Below are 15,735 nucleotides of genomic sequence, written 5' to 3'. Positions count from 1 at the left end.
AACTACTACAAAGAGGGCCTGCGTCGAGCAGCGCACCCCTGTGGCTTCCTTCCATCAAGTGCGCCTCAGGAGTTGCTGTGATCATGTTGCTAGGAGACTTGACACCGGAGAATTCATTTGCATAAGCGAACACAAATAAACGTCTCGTTTTACAGCCTGGTGCGAGTTTACAAGGCCGCCGCAAGCAGCCAATTAAATTGGGGCGGCAAGGAGCAGTCTGAGTGCCCCCGACCTGTGAAGTGCAGCTGAGGACACTGAAACAGTAGGACACTTCCAGCTTTGCCTCTCCTAATGTTTTCTGAGGTCTCTGACGTGGAGTACAACACAGACTTTTACGAGTCTATCAATTCTGTTGTTCATTGACCGTTTGCATTTATTACTTTTTGGGATTAAGAGAGGATGCCCGACACGCACGGAAGCTGCTCATTGCAGTTCACGGCTGGGGCTTGGGGTAGTCTGAGAGCATGTAAGCCAGGAGTGGCCACTAGGTGGGGCACCACTCTGTCTCGTGACGCGCACACGCACTCGGGAGAATGTAGAGCACGGGTGTCAAACTCCAGGCCTGGTGGGCTGCAGTGGGTGCAGGTGTTCTTTCTAAACCATTACCTAATCAGTGTCCAGTTTTCACTACTAATTAACTTGTTTTCCCTCTATTTGAATAGCCATGTTTTAAAGGATTACGTCTTCTTTTCTTCATTAAATGGCAGCCAAACAAAAATGAGACATGAAACGAGCCAACAGATGGCCAGCTAAATTGGGGCTTCAAACTCGAACCACTTCCTTAGTGAGAAGCTGATTCTTGCTGTTGATTAAACCCATTATTCAATTCCATGGCTTTTTGCTGCTCTCTTTTTCCCACAGCAGACATTTCCAAAATCATTGATATTCTGTTTTTTTCTAAGAACTCCTAAAATGTTTTGGTAACCTGAGGGATCAACCTTACTGAGACCTTCATCTTTATTTTCAGATTTTGTTTGATGGGTACAAGTGAGCTGGTCATGTCCTGCTTGTTTTATGTCTCATTACTGTCTGGCTGATAATTAAGGAAAAAACAACTAAGGGGGCTGACTCAAGTTTATTAAAGCTAAGGCTAAAGAAGTTAATTAGCATCAAAAACTGGTTACTAATTAAGAAGATGGTTAGGATGAAAACCTGCAGCCACTGCGGCCTTCCAGGACTGGAGTTCGACACCCCTGGTGTAGAGTAATGACTCGTTGATACTTCACGCTCAGAACGCCTACGCGCCTGCATTATGGCTGCCACGCGTTCCCAGTGTTCATTTGACACGTCCTCTGAGCAGGTCCTGAGAAATGAAGACGGGGGGGGCGCAGTGTGCTAAAAGTTAGAATGTGACGTCAGAGTCTCTGGTTACTATCTACATGTGAGAGAAAGCCGCTTTGCGGATCCTACGAGATCGGTGTGCGCAGTTCGACGTTTGATAAATGATTGGATGTGGTGAAGCAAAATGCCGACATACAGATGCATTCGTGATACTTTTATATTCAAGTGTCACATATTCCCGATCGTAATGACACGATACATTTTAAAAGTCTCACATACCTTCTTCTGTGCTGTCTTTTTTTCCTAGGGCTTCCTCTGGTCCTGACAGCAGCGGCAAACAGCAACAGATCACCACACTGTGTACATTAAATGTACGATATTCCAACTCTCTGCACAGTTACAGTCCTTAGATTTATACTTGATATCACTTTCATGATGAAATGCATTGAAGTATGTATGTTACATTTTACAGATAAATCGATAATGTAGTTAAAATAATGAATACTGTTAATAATTACACACATGGGGTGACACGGTGGCGGAGCGGTAGCACTGCTGTCTCGCAGGGAGTCACGTCGCTGGTATTCCCTGCCTGGAGTTTACATGTTTTCCTGCAGGGTTTCAACAGTGGGCTCCGGTTTCCTTCCAAAGATATGCAGATTTGGTGACACTAAAGTGACGCAAGTGTATGTGAGTGCTTGTATTCACCTTGTGATGAGCTGATGCCCCGTCCAGGGATTGTTTCTGCCTCATTCCCAATGCTAGATGGAATGGGCACATCCCTGGATTGATGGATTTAATCATTAAACATCCTTTTCAGAGATATTGCGGTAAGGTGTCATCGGAATTTAATGGGTGTTCCAGGCAATTCACAACACAGCGAAGCCGAACCTCCTGGATTCTTCTAGATTTATGTAAAGTACGCGCGCAAGTATAAAGAGTACAACGCTTGCGTAGCAGGAGCATCCACTGCAGCTTGAGTCGCGTTGTGTGAAGTATAAACCTGGCCTTAGGCTGGGGAGATACTGGACGCTGCGCGACTTGTGCACTTGAGGAGGCGGCTGCTACGAAAGCGTTGTACAGTGATCCCTCTCTATATCACGCTTCGACATTCGCGGCTTCACTTTATCGCGATATTTTTCTCATACACGCTTTTGTCACTACACATGCGCTTTCTGAGAACTTTTATCTAAGCCCTACGATGGCTCCTAAATGTGCTGCTTTTTCTAAGTCTTCTGACAATAAAACTAAGCGCTGGAGGAAGATGCTTACTATCCAGGAGAAGGTGAAACTCTTGGACATGATTAAAGATGGCAATACCCTACAAAAGCCTCCTCACGCATATGAAAAGACAGCGCCAGCAACTGCCTATCAAGATGTTCTTCAGCCGCGCATCCAGACACCTAATGCCTATTCCTAGTACTTCTTTAGCGGAAGAAGACAACAACGCACCTGCTGAAGATACTGCACCACCTCTGAAGACTCTCCTACTGAGGTCGTGCCTTCATAGGTTAGTGGTTGTGTGCAATTAAATGTACAGTACAATAATCTACTATATAAAAGCGGTCGTGATTGTCCTTCCGTCCCGTGAGTGCAAAGCGTAGCGGTATTTCACTTATTACAGACTTACTACTTGCGGCGAGTGCAGCGGCGATGTGAGCAGAGTTCTGGTGCTCTCATCCTTTCCTTGCTTTTGTGCGCGATGCGCTGGAAAAATAGAAAAAATTATGTCTCTGGAAATAATTAATGTTGATGGAGTACAAATGCCTCACCGCGTAGTAAATATCAGGGGAGATGGTGCTTGCTTATTCTCATCTATAGCTTATTTAGTGCATGAAACTCCGTCTTTAACGGTACAGATTCGACTTTGGACAGGCACTTGAGGGGATAAAAAAAAACGTAGGTTTTCGGGAGATGTTATGAATGGGCACTTTGATGTTCTCATTCCCTACACTTACATGCCTGATGTACACATCGAGCGCACAAAAATTGAGGATAAAAGTCGGTCGCCTTAAAAGGCGAGTGCGCCTAGTAATATGATATTTGTAGCGTCTAATATGTCTTATTTTCTCTTATTTTGTCTAATATATTGGGTAATACGAGTGTAATGGTGACTAAAGGGTGTTATTTCATGTCTAGAGGCCTCTAATAATGTTAAAAAACGTATTTAGAAGGTTGTAAACAGGTTTTCTATACTCTAACTGCGAAAATATTCGATTTATAAATAAAGAATCCTACTTCGCGAAAATTCATGTATCACGGTAGAGTCTGGAACGGATTAACCACGATAAACGATGGTTCACTGTACTGTCTATACTTTCACACGTGCTTTAAGTAAATCTGGAGGATTCCAGCAGGTGGCAGTGTAAGGAATCATCACAATAAGAAAACAAGGTCTGGTTTCATTGTGATGCGAGTTGAGGGACAAAGATGTTAAAAATAAAAATTCTTTACATTCTGATGCTGTTGTGAAGGAGCAAATAAATAAACAAGAAGATGGTGGGTGAGACCTTTAAATGTGTGGTGTCTTAATGATTGGGGATATGCAACGCTTGAATTGCCTATGTGAGAAACAGCAGAGCACCATGAATATATTCGCATGTCAGCATTTAAGTTTGATTATTTGCTTCACTGCATCGAACCATTCATTAAATATCGAATCATGCAGATTTATCCTGTTGGAGCTGCATTGTGGCTTGCCGTCACATGTTGATAGTAAACAATGATGCTGATGTCACCAAAACCTGAACACACATGCCACCGGCCCTTAAGGTGTCACCCACACAGACTAAAGACAAAATGCGAAGGTGACATTCAGTAGAACCTGGAAAGTCTGGTCCATGATGAAACAGCGCATTTACCGCAGTTGGCAGAATTTGTCATCCTGCATTAGTGTGTAAGCACAACAAATTAAAACGAGTGTAGAAAAAGCAGCCTAGCCATATCTACCAAGCTGGTAATCACAAATGGTGTTTTTCTAAACAGAAAGCACTTTCATTCAATTCATATACAACTAATATGGGATGCTCAATGTGTATGCGTAATGGAGTTGTGAGGCGGCCCAGCTGAACCCACAATTCCTTTATTTTATCAATTTTTTTATACATTTTTTATATTTTTATTGAATTTATTTAAAGTATATAACATTCCATACAATCAAGTCAAACTTAACAAAACTAAATTCAATGAAAAAGAAAGAAAGGCCAACAGCCAGAGGAAAATGATTGGCAGTTAGTAAAGAGAGAAATTTAAATGCGTATTCTACAATATTATTGATTAAGTCCTGCCAGGTTTTAAAAATGTTTTGAACAGATCCTCTAAAGGAGAATTAGATTCTTTCCAATTTCAAATAATATATAACATAAGTCAGGGGTTCCCAAACGTTTGGACGTCAAGGTTAAGTGAGTTGTGTTGCGTACCACCCGCACCTTGTTGAAAGGGGGGAGAGTTCGGGTCTAAACTGCCCCGAAATCTGAATAAAAGTTAAAGAATTGGAAGAAATTATGCATAAAATTAATGAAAAAATTTGTGCATGTACATAAATTGATAAACTCCGCCCCGAAACTAAATCCTGCCTTCGGCCTGTATGTGACGCAGTTACCGAAGACGAAATGGTATCGGCTTTGTGCTTAGATCTAGTGACTACGATGCGATACAGCGGCAGTGCATATATCAACAAGCGCGGCGGTTTCTGTGAGGCAGAGTTACCGAAGACTAAATAGTGTCGCCGTTGTGCTTTCATCTAGTGACCAAAAGCTCAAACAGTGAAGAAGTAGAAGTTGACTTCCGCGAAACGGAATTATGGTTGCGTTAAATGAACTGAATACTGATTCGAATAATAGGTTTTATTTATTCAGATGGCGAAATTTCACACCACACTAAATTTGGGAATCCACGTATTATTGTATTTAAACAGTTTCATTGGTTTTTGCTCACAACAGGCTTGTCATAAAGAGTTTTGCACAGATACATTAAATTTCAGAGACCGCGATGCGTACCACCTGAAAAGGGTACGCGTACCAAAGTTTGGGAACCACTGACATAAGTAACCCACTGACCTAAAAGAGGATTCTTCCAGTTGAGCAAGACAAGTCTATGTGCCAATAGAGAAGTAAAGGCGATCATAGCTTGTGTGTCCTCCTCCACGTTACAGTAAGTCCATATTTATCAAATATTAGTGTGGGAAGCTGACTTCAGGGTCATGCTGAGTGCAATGGCTGGCTTTGTGGTTAGTAAGCCTAACTGATTCGAAGATACCTTTATTGTCACTGTACGATACAATGAAATATCATCTGAAGCAAACCTACAGATGCCTTTCTCGAAGGCCCTGGCAGTAATACACCTCAGCCATCTACTCAGACTTGAATAAGAATTATTGTTTTGTTAAAACTTGCTGTGATGAATTAAAATCTAAGTAATCAAGACAGACCTCAGTGTTAACGTTTGCAGTACACCATCCAATATGTTTGTCTCTGTGATATGCCACTCAGTATGGGATTTGTAAAAGCAGGGTTAATGTTTGTGATGGGCCATCTGTTGGAATGACAAAGACAGAGCAAAACGATGGACACACAGACAGACGAACAGTAATACTCTTGAATGGAAACAGACGTTTACTGTTTTGTTTGACTGCATATGGCCACTGTTGTGTTGTGTGTGGATGGCGTTGCTGTCATTTTGGTAATAAAGCTCATCTTGTGCCCGGTGTTGGTACCAACATGCTTATTTGGGTCTTCTTGTGGCACTCCTGTGTTGCCCACTCATGCTGTGGGTACTGCTGGACGGTTCTTCTTAGCTAACTAGATAACTTATCTAGTCACTTAGTGTACCTGGTAAGCTAACTTTAGCTACATTACATTAATTACATGTAATGTCGCTCTGTCTAATGTAATGCTAATGTCTTCTTCACTGATAAAATAACATGGCTTTTGCTAATTTGTTTGTGGATGGGTTATTACTTAAGAGACAGAGAACATAAATATGTGTATATTAATGTTTGACTGGATGTTAGCATACTCCTGTTTACTGTGGAATGAATTGAACATGAAATCGGGTTTGTGGTAGCTTTCAGTTACACTACATAACGTAACATTTTGCAATTCATAATTCACTCTTAATTATATAATAATTTGTGAACCACCAGGGGGCCACGGACCGCCTGAGACACACAGTTTATTCAGGTGGGGAAACGTTGTCTGTTGCGCCCCGCTTCTCAGCACAGTACAGGAAGCGCCCTACACGCTACAATATGTTATAGCCCTCCTTCGTTTTTTCTCTGTCTCTTTCTCTTCTTCTGTCGCCTCCACTTTTCCTCCCGACTCTGGTTGTCTGATTGGTGGTGAGGCGGCTCCTTTTCTAGTGCACCCACAAGTGCTCCAGGTGTTTCTCGACCTCCTTCCCAGTGTGGCAGAAGTGCTTCCTCCAAGGACTCAGCTGCACCTGCAGCACCCCCTGGCGGTGCCCACAGATCCCAGTGGGACTGCTCCAAACTACAACTCCCAGCATGCCCTGTGGGGATCCATGTTGCTGTAGCAACCCAGGGCGGCTGCCCTCTAGCGTCTCGGGGAAGACTACAATATGATCTCTCCCTCGGTCCTTCCACCCAGCCAGGTAATGGCCCTGGGCATCCGTCACAAATGATATACCCGCTACATAGCCCTATCAGATTGTAATTATTAAGTGCAATATTCATTTAGTGAATGATCTGATTATAATGTTGCTATATTTTAATCCTCTTATTACATTAATAACTCTTATACCTTGTAATTTTCCTATGCTGTCGACTTTAAGTGTGTCACCCCATGATATTCACTATCATGATACAGTATACACCAAAATTCTACAAACCACAATGTGCCTGTATGACACGGTTTTGGACTGTCAACCTCAGGGGTCCTCAAGGGTCCCTGCTCAGTGTCTACCACAAACTCACTTCGTGACTCTGAGCAAGTCATTTGACTTATCTGTGCTCCAGTTGGAAAAAAATGTATGAAAAATAAATATTCTTTCATTCTGTACACGTCTAATATGAAATAAAGCCAACACACCGGTTAGCATAACCCACAAAGACACACAAGTGGGAGTTGGGGGGCCAGAATCCAACAATATGGGGTAGTGAGCAGCCATGTGAAGACCGTAAAAACGGTGCTTCTTTATCGCCATTTTTGTTTTTCACAGCTTGCAGTTCTCCTTAACATTTTACTCTCCTAACAGTCCTGAGTGTAAAGTGGGCTTCCCGCTTCGTCTTTTCACATATACAGTATCGATGGCTTGCTGCTCCACTGACCTTTCCACATTTCCTTCCTCGTCACCACACTACGTTCACTTCATTCAGCCTCCAGTGATGCACTTGCTCCTCTCCTTGTTGAAGCCCAATTTCAGGTCAATCAAATCTCACAGCTAAAGAACATTTCAGAGTACGGCAGATGAAACAAATACCAGAAATGGAATCCGAAGGATAAGAATTCTCTGCCAACCCAACTAGATGTGGCACTGAACACGAAGGAGGCTTCACTTCTCCCAGGCTTCACTACGTTTGTCAGGTTTTCTGCTCTCTTGCCTACATTTTAGCATTGAAAAACTGGAACAACCTGTTTTTACAAATGTAGGGGTGTGACATGTTAAACATTCTGTCTTAGTCCAACTGCAGTGCCGAGGAGAGTTGCCGTCTGTTCCCATGGCGTTGACTGGTAGGAAGGAGTGAGCCCTGGCTGGGGTACCAGGCCGTGGTGGGGGGGGACACCCTGGCCCTTGTCATTTTGTTCAGATCAGTATTCTTTATTAATATTTAATAAAGTATCTATCTATCTATCTATCTATCTATCTATCTATCTATCTATCTATCTATCTATCTATCTATCTATCTATCTATCTATCTATCTTTTTCCAGTTTTTCTGAGCCTGTTTTGCTATTCGCTATATGAAATGATTTCTTTTTTTCTTACATTATGACATTATTTTCTTTCTAAAATCGTTATGCATGTTTTGCGTCCTTTTTTGATTTTTACGTCTGCCCCAGTTTTGTTGGTTCTGTTGTGACCTTGGTGTTCACGGCCCCTCACGTCATCGATGTGACCAGTTTTAAGACCTCCTTGTCTGAGTTTACGCATAACTTATAGAAATCTTTAAATGCGTGATTTTCGCCGTACTCTTTATTCGTGGTGTTAGATCCCATTTTGTGACTTTGACTTTGATTTCTTGGTTTGCAAATTAATTTTCACAAAATATAGGACACATTCTTGGTAATGAGCTATTGCCTAGTTTTCTTGGCGTTTCTTCTCCCAGCCACCACCATTAATTTTAATTTGCTCTTTTTTTTTTTGGGGGAAACTACGAGGGATGTTCAAATATTTTTTTAAACTCTATTTATTACTGTAAGATTTTCAAAAACAAATGACATCACTTTTCTACTTAGTCACCTTCCTTTGTGATGACATTTTCCCAGCGTTGTACCAACTTTTTAATGCCATCAGCAAAAAATGTTTTTGGTTGAGTGCATAGCCACTGATGCACCGTTGCTTTCACATCATCATCACATGAAAATCTTCTTCCCCTTAAGCCTTCTTTGAGTATCCGGAGTGCTCTGCATCCATCACACTAGTACGGCCATTTTCGAACATTTCAATCCACTCATAGACGACTCTACAAGAGACAACTTTATCCCCATACTGAGCACACAGATTAATTTGTGATCCTGGCACACATTCTGCCCACAAAAAGCGTACGACAAAACGCTGCTCCTCTTTGGTGCAACTTATAAGTTTCACAGCCATCTTCACCACAGGGTGACGACTCTTATACTAAACTGCAAGGGCAGCCAGCAGGCCAGACAGAACGAGTCACATGACACTCTTGGACACGACCAATTACTACTCATCCTGCCTTCACCGTTTCCAATGAAAATATAAAAGTGCGGAAACTTTTCGAACATCCCTCGTATGAAATCTTTCTGTTCTTTGAATTTTTCATCTTTACAGTTGTCTTGCTCTTTTGCACACATCTAAACCCATCAGAGAAAACACCATTAAGAATGAAATGATTTAGCTATGAAAGAACAAAAGCCTCACAATTTAATGAAAGCCTCCAATACAAAAGAGACTTTGCAAGCAGACGCTGTCCATGTGTGCTGTGCAGTGACCCGCCAAATACGTGAGATTCTGACCCACAACTTCACTTTATCTTGATGTTTTCACAACAGGTCATTGTCAAGCTGATGTTATCAGTCTGTGTGTTCCTGCTCAGTGTGACGAGCCACTGGCGCCTATCCCTGTAATGACGAGCACTTCACGGCGACATGCTGGTGGCCTCCACGGGTCAATGGAGACACTCCGGCTTCATTGTGTTCGACAGAAGACAATCTGCTGACTACAGGCTGCATTCGGCACCACGGCCTTGACTTCTGGTGAAGAGGGTAGGAAATGGGGGTCCGCCTGTCGTGACAATAGTAAAAATCAGTCTGGTTGCCACCATACAAACTGCTGCTGTGTTCAGAACTTGAGGTGGTAAAGCTGATCTGATGCACTACATTAAACAAAAACAAAACATAAAATGACACATAAGAGTGATAAAAAGTCTCTTAATGCGGCACTAGCGACAACGATGTGGGCAGTGTGAGGTGAGGGGCTATAACGGCATTTGGAGCTGCAGGATGTCAAAACTGCTTAGCAAATGAAAATGAAGTGTAAGAAAAACCACAAACAGTCATAAAGAGTTGGGGCAAATCCTGTATAATCGAAACAAAACACGAGTTACAAACACATTAAAAGAATAAGAAACGTCTTCAGAGTCGTGAGTCAAAGGAATGGCGGGTCGAGGTGGACCAACACTATAAGTGACGTCAGGGGTGGTAAAGCCGTCGGTCTTCCGATCTGCAGACGGAGGAAGTGTTAGTAAACATTGCCATCCTGTGCTCTGGCAGGAAATTACCATCACCCCGGTGCACACATGCATGACAGAGGTATTGGGGCATGTGATCTGTGCTTTTATGCTATGCACATTAACAGTCAGCCATATTGTACTGTAGAAATATGAGGAATCAATTGTTGTTGTATTAGGAATTAAGCTTGAGCAAATTGGAGAAGTTGAAGCCCCCAAGTCTAATGTGAGACTGCAAATGAACATACTTGATAGTGAAGTGTCCTGTGTCATGGTAATAAAAATCTATGATTAATTGCTTGACTAACTGGTTTATCTATACTAATAAAAGGCAAAGCCCTCACTCACTGACTCACTGACTCACTCACTCACTGACTCATCACTAATTCTCCAACTTCCCGTGTAGGTAGAAGGCTGAAATTTGGCAGGCTCATTCCTTACAGCTTACTTACAGAAGTTGGGCAGGTTTCATTTCGAAATTCTACGCATAATGGTCATAACTGGAAGCTATTTTTCTCCATTTACTGTAATGGAGTTGAGCTCGAAAGCCGTGGGGGCGGAGTTCGTGTGACATCATCACGTCTCCCACGTAATTACGCAGCACATAGAAAACCAGGAAGAGTGCCAAAAAGCGCTTAAGAAAACATGCATTATATAATTAAGAAGGCAGCGAAACAATTAGAATCAAGTGAGTGACATATAAAACCATATTCAGCGGCTCACGTGAACTGACGCAGTGCGCAGACAAAAAGCAACAGTTCCAAAGAGTGCTGAACAAAAACCGAATTACACTGCTATGCTCAAATAGACAAACCACACGCCGAGGCGCAATAGTAGAGGCCTCGCCTCTAGCGCTGACTTCCGGGGTTCGATTCCCGAGAGGGGATGCACTAAGTATGTACGCACGCTTCTCGATACATTTTAGCCTTGCATCCCTTTGGTTTGAGACGTATGAAAAAATGTGCGGTTAACGCAGAAAGACAGATCACCAATTGAAGCTTTATAAATAATGGATACTTTATTCACGATCAATGATTGTTTTAGTAAAGCCATACTCGGTGTATTCATTAGATGAATGGTAAAAAAGTAAGAGCGAGGGGAGGGTAACTTATTGAGGCATGCAGGCAAAACCACAATAGCACGTGGGCTCGATGTACTGTAGTGCTGCGTCAACTCGATCTGAATTGCGATCACATTGAAAAATATATCTTTTCAAGTTCTATTTAGTCCATATGTGTCAAACTCAAGGCCCAGAGGCCACATCCGCCCGTGTAATTATATCCGCCCGAGATCATTTTATATACTGTATTATTGTTATTAATGGCCTGGGGATATGAAGCGCTGGTAACACAATAAACTACAGATCCCATAATGCAGCACTTCAGCTGCCTTGCCAACACTTACGCGTTAATCAAGTCTAGCTTATGATGCTGCAAGTTATTGCGAAGCTAGCCCACACGATGCCAAGAGAAAAGGTGATTCTGAACATAGAGCCTTTAAAAACCGATGGGAGGCTGAGTATATGTTTACTGACATTGCCGGTAAACCCATGTGTCTCATTTGTGGAGCTAATGTGGCTGTAATTACAGAATTTAATCTAAGATGGCACTATGAGACAAAACATCAAGATAACCTGAAAGACCTGAATGCAATGCACAAGATACAGAAAGCAGAAGAGTTAAAGAAGAATCTGACACTTCAGCAGACGTTTTTACCTGTGCAAAATCACAAAGTGATTTCAAGTGAAGCTACTTTTATGGGAGACACAAATGCACCAGTGCAACTTGCCCCACTTTCCCTGTTGCCAAGTAATGTTGAACCAAGTCAGCACAACGGTGTTCCCAAACGCACTTTGCTGATAAACTGGCGCACTGCGCACTGAGTTCGCACGGCGCTTTGGTGACTTTGAAGAACAAAAAAAGAATTTTGAGTTGTTTCGCAACCCATTTGCCGTTGATGTGGAAACTGCACCTGTGCAGATTCAGATGGAGGTGATTGAGCTGCAGTGTAATGGCACACTGAAGGCAAAGTACGATACTGCACGGCCCGCACAGTTTATTCACTCCATTTCCGCAGAAATGCTCCAGCTCCGTCTACATGCGGCTCGAACCTTGTGCATGTTTGGTAGCACATATCTGTGTGAGAAGCTCTTCTCAGTGATGAAGACTAACAAAACAGCACACAGGAGTCGCCTCACTGATGAGCACCTGCAGTCCATCCTGAGAATCTCCACAACACAGAACCTCACACCAAACAGAAACAAACTTGTTGCCAAAAAAAGATGCCAGGCGCCCAGTTCTCATAAAATGACATAAGAGCAAAGACAACTGAATGGTTTGATTTGTTATTGCTGAAAAGAACACATTTTATTTTATATTTCCAGGTTTTGTTATGCAGCATGTTCATATTTGAATTTGTATAATTTTGACAGGATATATTTTTATGGAGAGCAAAATCTTTTGGGATATTTAAAATTTAAGTTTATTTTTTATATAAAATTACATAAGAGTAAAGAAATTTGAATGTTTGTTCTTTTAACGTTTATTTCTAACTTGTATAATTTAGACAGGATATATTTTTATGGAGAGCAAAATATTATAAGTTATTTAAGGTTTGAGTTGATTTATTCCGAATAATATTCTGTCGACTAAATAAAAATTCCTTCTATTTAAAATTTAAATAGAACTTGAACAAATATGATAGTTCATATTATCCACGCAGACTTGCACGTAAGAGCGGGAGTCATCTGTTTTAACAAGCAGCATATTGCACTGATACGAAATAGACTGCCCATTTAATTATTTAGGAATGGATATATAAATTAAGATTTTATAAAAAAAATGTTTTTCATTTTTCTTCCTTCATGGATTCTGGCACCCCCAGCAACAGTTGCTCGCACCCCAAAGACTGTATATATGTATATATATATATATATATATATATAGATGTGTGTGTGTGTGTATATGTATATATGTAGATATGTATGTATATATATGTTTATATATATGTGGATGTATGTGTGTATATATATATATATGTTTATGTGTGTGTGTGTATATATACTGTATGTATATATATATATATATATATATATATATGACAGCAACACTCATCACTAACAACAATGACAAAACAATTACATTGACAATCATGTTACGTTATTTTCAAAATGTTTCCTTTTCTTTTTCATTACTTCTTTAACACACTACTTCTCCGCTGCGAAGCGCGGGTATTTTGCTAGTTTATTATACTATTATATACAGTAAAAGTATTATAAATAAATTGAATTTACACTACGATGTGAAAGGGTTGCTGCCCTTGAGAGGATGTAGACCGGGGTTTGCCATACCATTTCGGCCCTTTAACTTCCTTAGCATTAGCGTCCGTTTCAATTTCACTGCCTGACAGATTCACAGATCACTACTGATGAGGGGCGTTTCTTACGAGATGCCATTATGATGTTAGGAGAAGATGTGTCTACACCTTTGCCCGGGTAAGACTCGGGCCTGATGCTAACGCAAGACATGCTTATACTGTTGCCAGAATAACGCTCAGCCCTAACCCTGTTAGCACTTTGACAGCCTGAGTAAACCTCGAGTGTTATGCGAGACGTGTCTGTACAGTTACCCAAGTTACACTCGGTACTAACGCTTTTTGTTCTGTTTATACAGCATAAGTGATGATTGGGTATAACGCTAAGGCGATTAAGGATAATGTTAGGTCTGGGGTTGAATGGATAACACATGGGTCTCTGAACTGGCATGTTGGGCACAAGTCTAGGGGCCAAGGGTCAGGTGGACCTCTTTCAATATCCAGCCATCTGAGTCTCTGAAGATGAACCTAGATGTGGTGGTACGGATCTTGGACCCCTGAAAGTTCAAAAAGAAACTGAGAACAAGGAGGACACAAAGATGTTTGAAGTCGCACTCTCTAATGGCCATAGAGACTGAACTGACTAACGTTTAGAGTGCAGCATCTCAACGTGATCGGTGCACAAAATTCAGGGCTGGACCGTTCGTTTGGCCCCAGCAAGGACAGTGTCTGTTCAAGCGATTTAGTGGCTGTGATTTGTTGAGATCTTGTGTGAGGAAGGGAAGGGAGCCTGTGCAGCGTCAGTGAACTGACGGGGATTTGTGAGGCAGCCAGTAGACAACCGAGTCAAAGCCGAGAAATGGAGTGCGCTGAAGCAAAAAATGAGACGCAAAAGTTAAAGCCAGAAGAGCGTATTCCGTCAAGTAAAAATCATAGAGAGAGTTTTGGAAAGGGTTTGCTATCCTCAGCTCAGATAAGGACATGTACTATAGGCTGACTTTGTAACCCATTACATCAAAACATGACCTGCAAGGTCAGACCCCTAACAACGTGGGCAGCTGTCCTAACGATAGAAGTCCCAAAATGGTGGAGATCACAGAAAGCAAAATTGCAGGTCACAGGCATAAAAATAATTAAAAAACTTAAATAAGCGTCGAATTCATATATAAACATTCGGTTCCTATTCTGTGATCCCAAAACCCCCAATACAAGTTTCAAGCCTCAGAATTTCATCCAAAAAGTAACCAAACCAGAAGGCAATCCATAACAGGCAGCCAAACGGCAATGACATTATTTCCCAACATGTGTAACGCTAAATGTTTTTGCTGTCTTTGTGTGAAGCTCGCTGAAACCAACACACATTATTGCTGTATGTGCCATCTGCTCAGAGGGCTGCTGGGTGGACTGCTAGCCTGGTGGCTCTGGTTCAAATGAAGACCATCTGCTGATCTGGAAATTACTGAGGGGAGAACAGAAGGGACCCTAAAAGTGTGATCAGGATGGGGATTATGAAGATCTCGTGAGCAGGCAGGCTAGGCAGTTGGAGTGGAAGATTGACAAGAACTTGGAATGGCACCAAAACTGGCGAAATGGCACAGGCACTGATTAAAAGTTTATTGCATGTTATGCGTAAATGTGGTGGGCACCTCATAGCACAGGCAGGTATCATCAAGCCGTTTAGGAATGCCTACTGAGGCCGAGGTTATTTATTTTCCATTTGTACATTGTCAGTCAGCCATTATGTAACCCGCTTTGTGCTGAACAGGGTTGCGAAAGTCTGCTGGAGCCCAGCTAGCATAAGGCACAAAGCAGAAACAAATCCTGGATGTGGTGCCAGGGGGAACACACACAAACTGACCCCTAGTGCACATTAGGGCCGTTTCAGTATCGACAATCCACCTAACCGGCATGTGTTTGGACTGTGGGGGGGGGGACATCACGCGAACATGACGCAGGGAGTACCCGGGTGACTGAAACGCTGGTCTCCTTACTACCACTGTGCCACCATGCCACCCATTTGTACATTGTGTGCTACTCCTATTTTTACTTTCCTTTGTGTGTTTTATTTTTTGCAATAGAGACACCATCTTTTTGTACATGTTGGATTCCTTGGTCCATTTTTGGTTTGGGTACAGCTGAGCACTATCACCCTATAAATGTTTCCACCTAGTTGCTTAAACGTAATCGGGGTGCGCACTGTCTGGTCTGTTCTCCAGTGCTCCGACTACGCAGATTTAGGGTCCCGCTTCAAATTTTTACTGAGGGTAC

The 15,735-nt window shown here is 42.1% G+C and overlaps 1 protein-coding gene across 1 annotated transcript in view; it reads left to right on the top strand.

Moving 5' to 3' along the window:
• Positions 1–199: 199 nt before the first annotated feature.
• Positions 200–15,735, top strand: part of LOC120517907 (ovochymase-2) — an 83,808-nt gene continuing 68,272 nt past the window's right edge. Inside the window, exon 1 of the mRNA XM_039740421.1 lies at positions 200–262. The gene's annotated coding sequence lies outside the window, so the exon portion shown is untranslated. The remainder of the gene's footprint in view (positions 263–15,735) is intronic.

Source organism: Polypterus senegalus, chromosome 1, assembly GCF_016835505.1.
Source record: "Polypterus senegalus isolate Bchr_013 chromosome 1, ASM1683550v1, whole genome shotgun sequence".
In the NCBI taxonomy this organism is placed as follows: Eukaryota; Metazoa; Chordata; class Cladistia; order Polypteriformes; family Polypteridae; genus Polypterus; species Polypterus senegalus.
The sequence above is the reverse complement of the archived record's forward strand: the minus strand, read 5'-3'. Positions and strand labels throughout refer to the sequence as shown.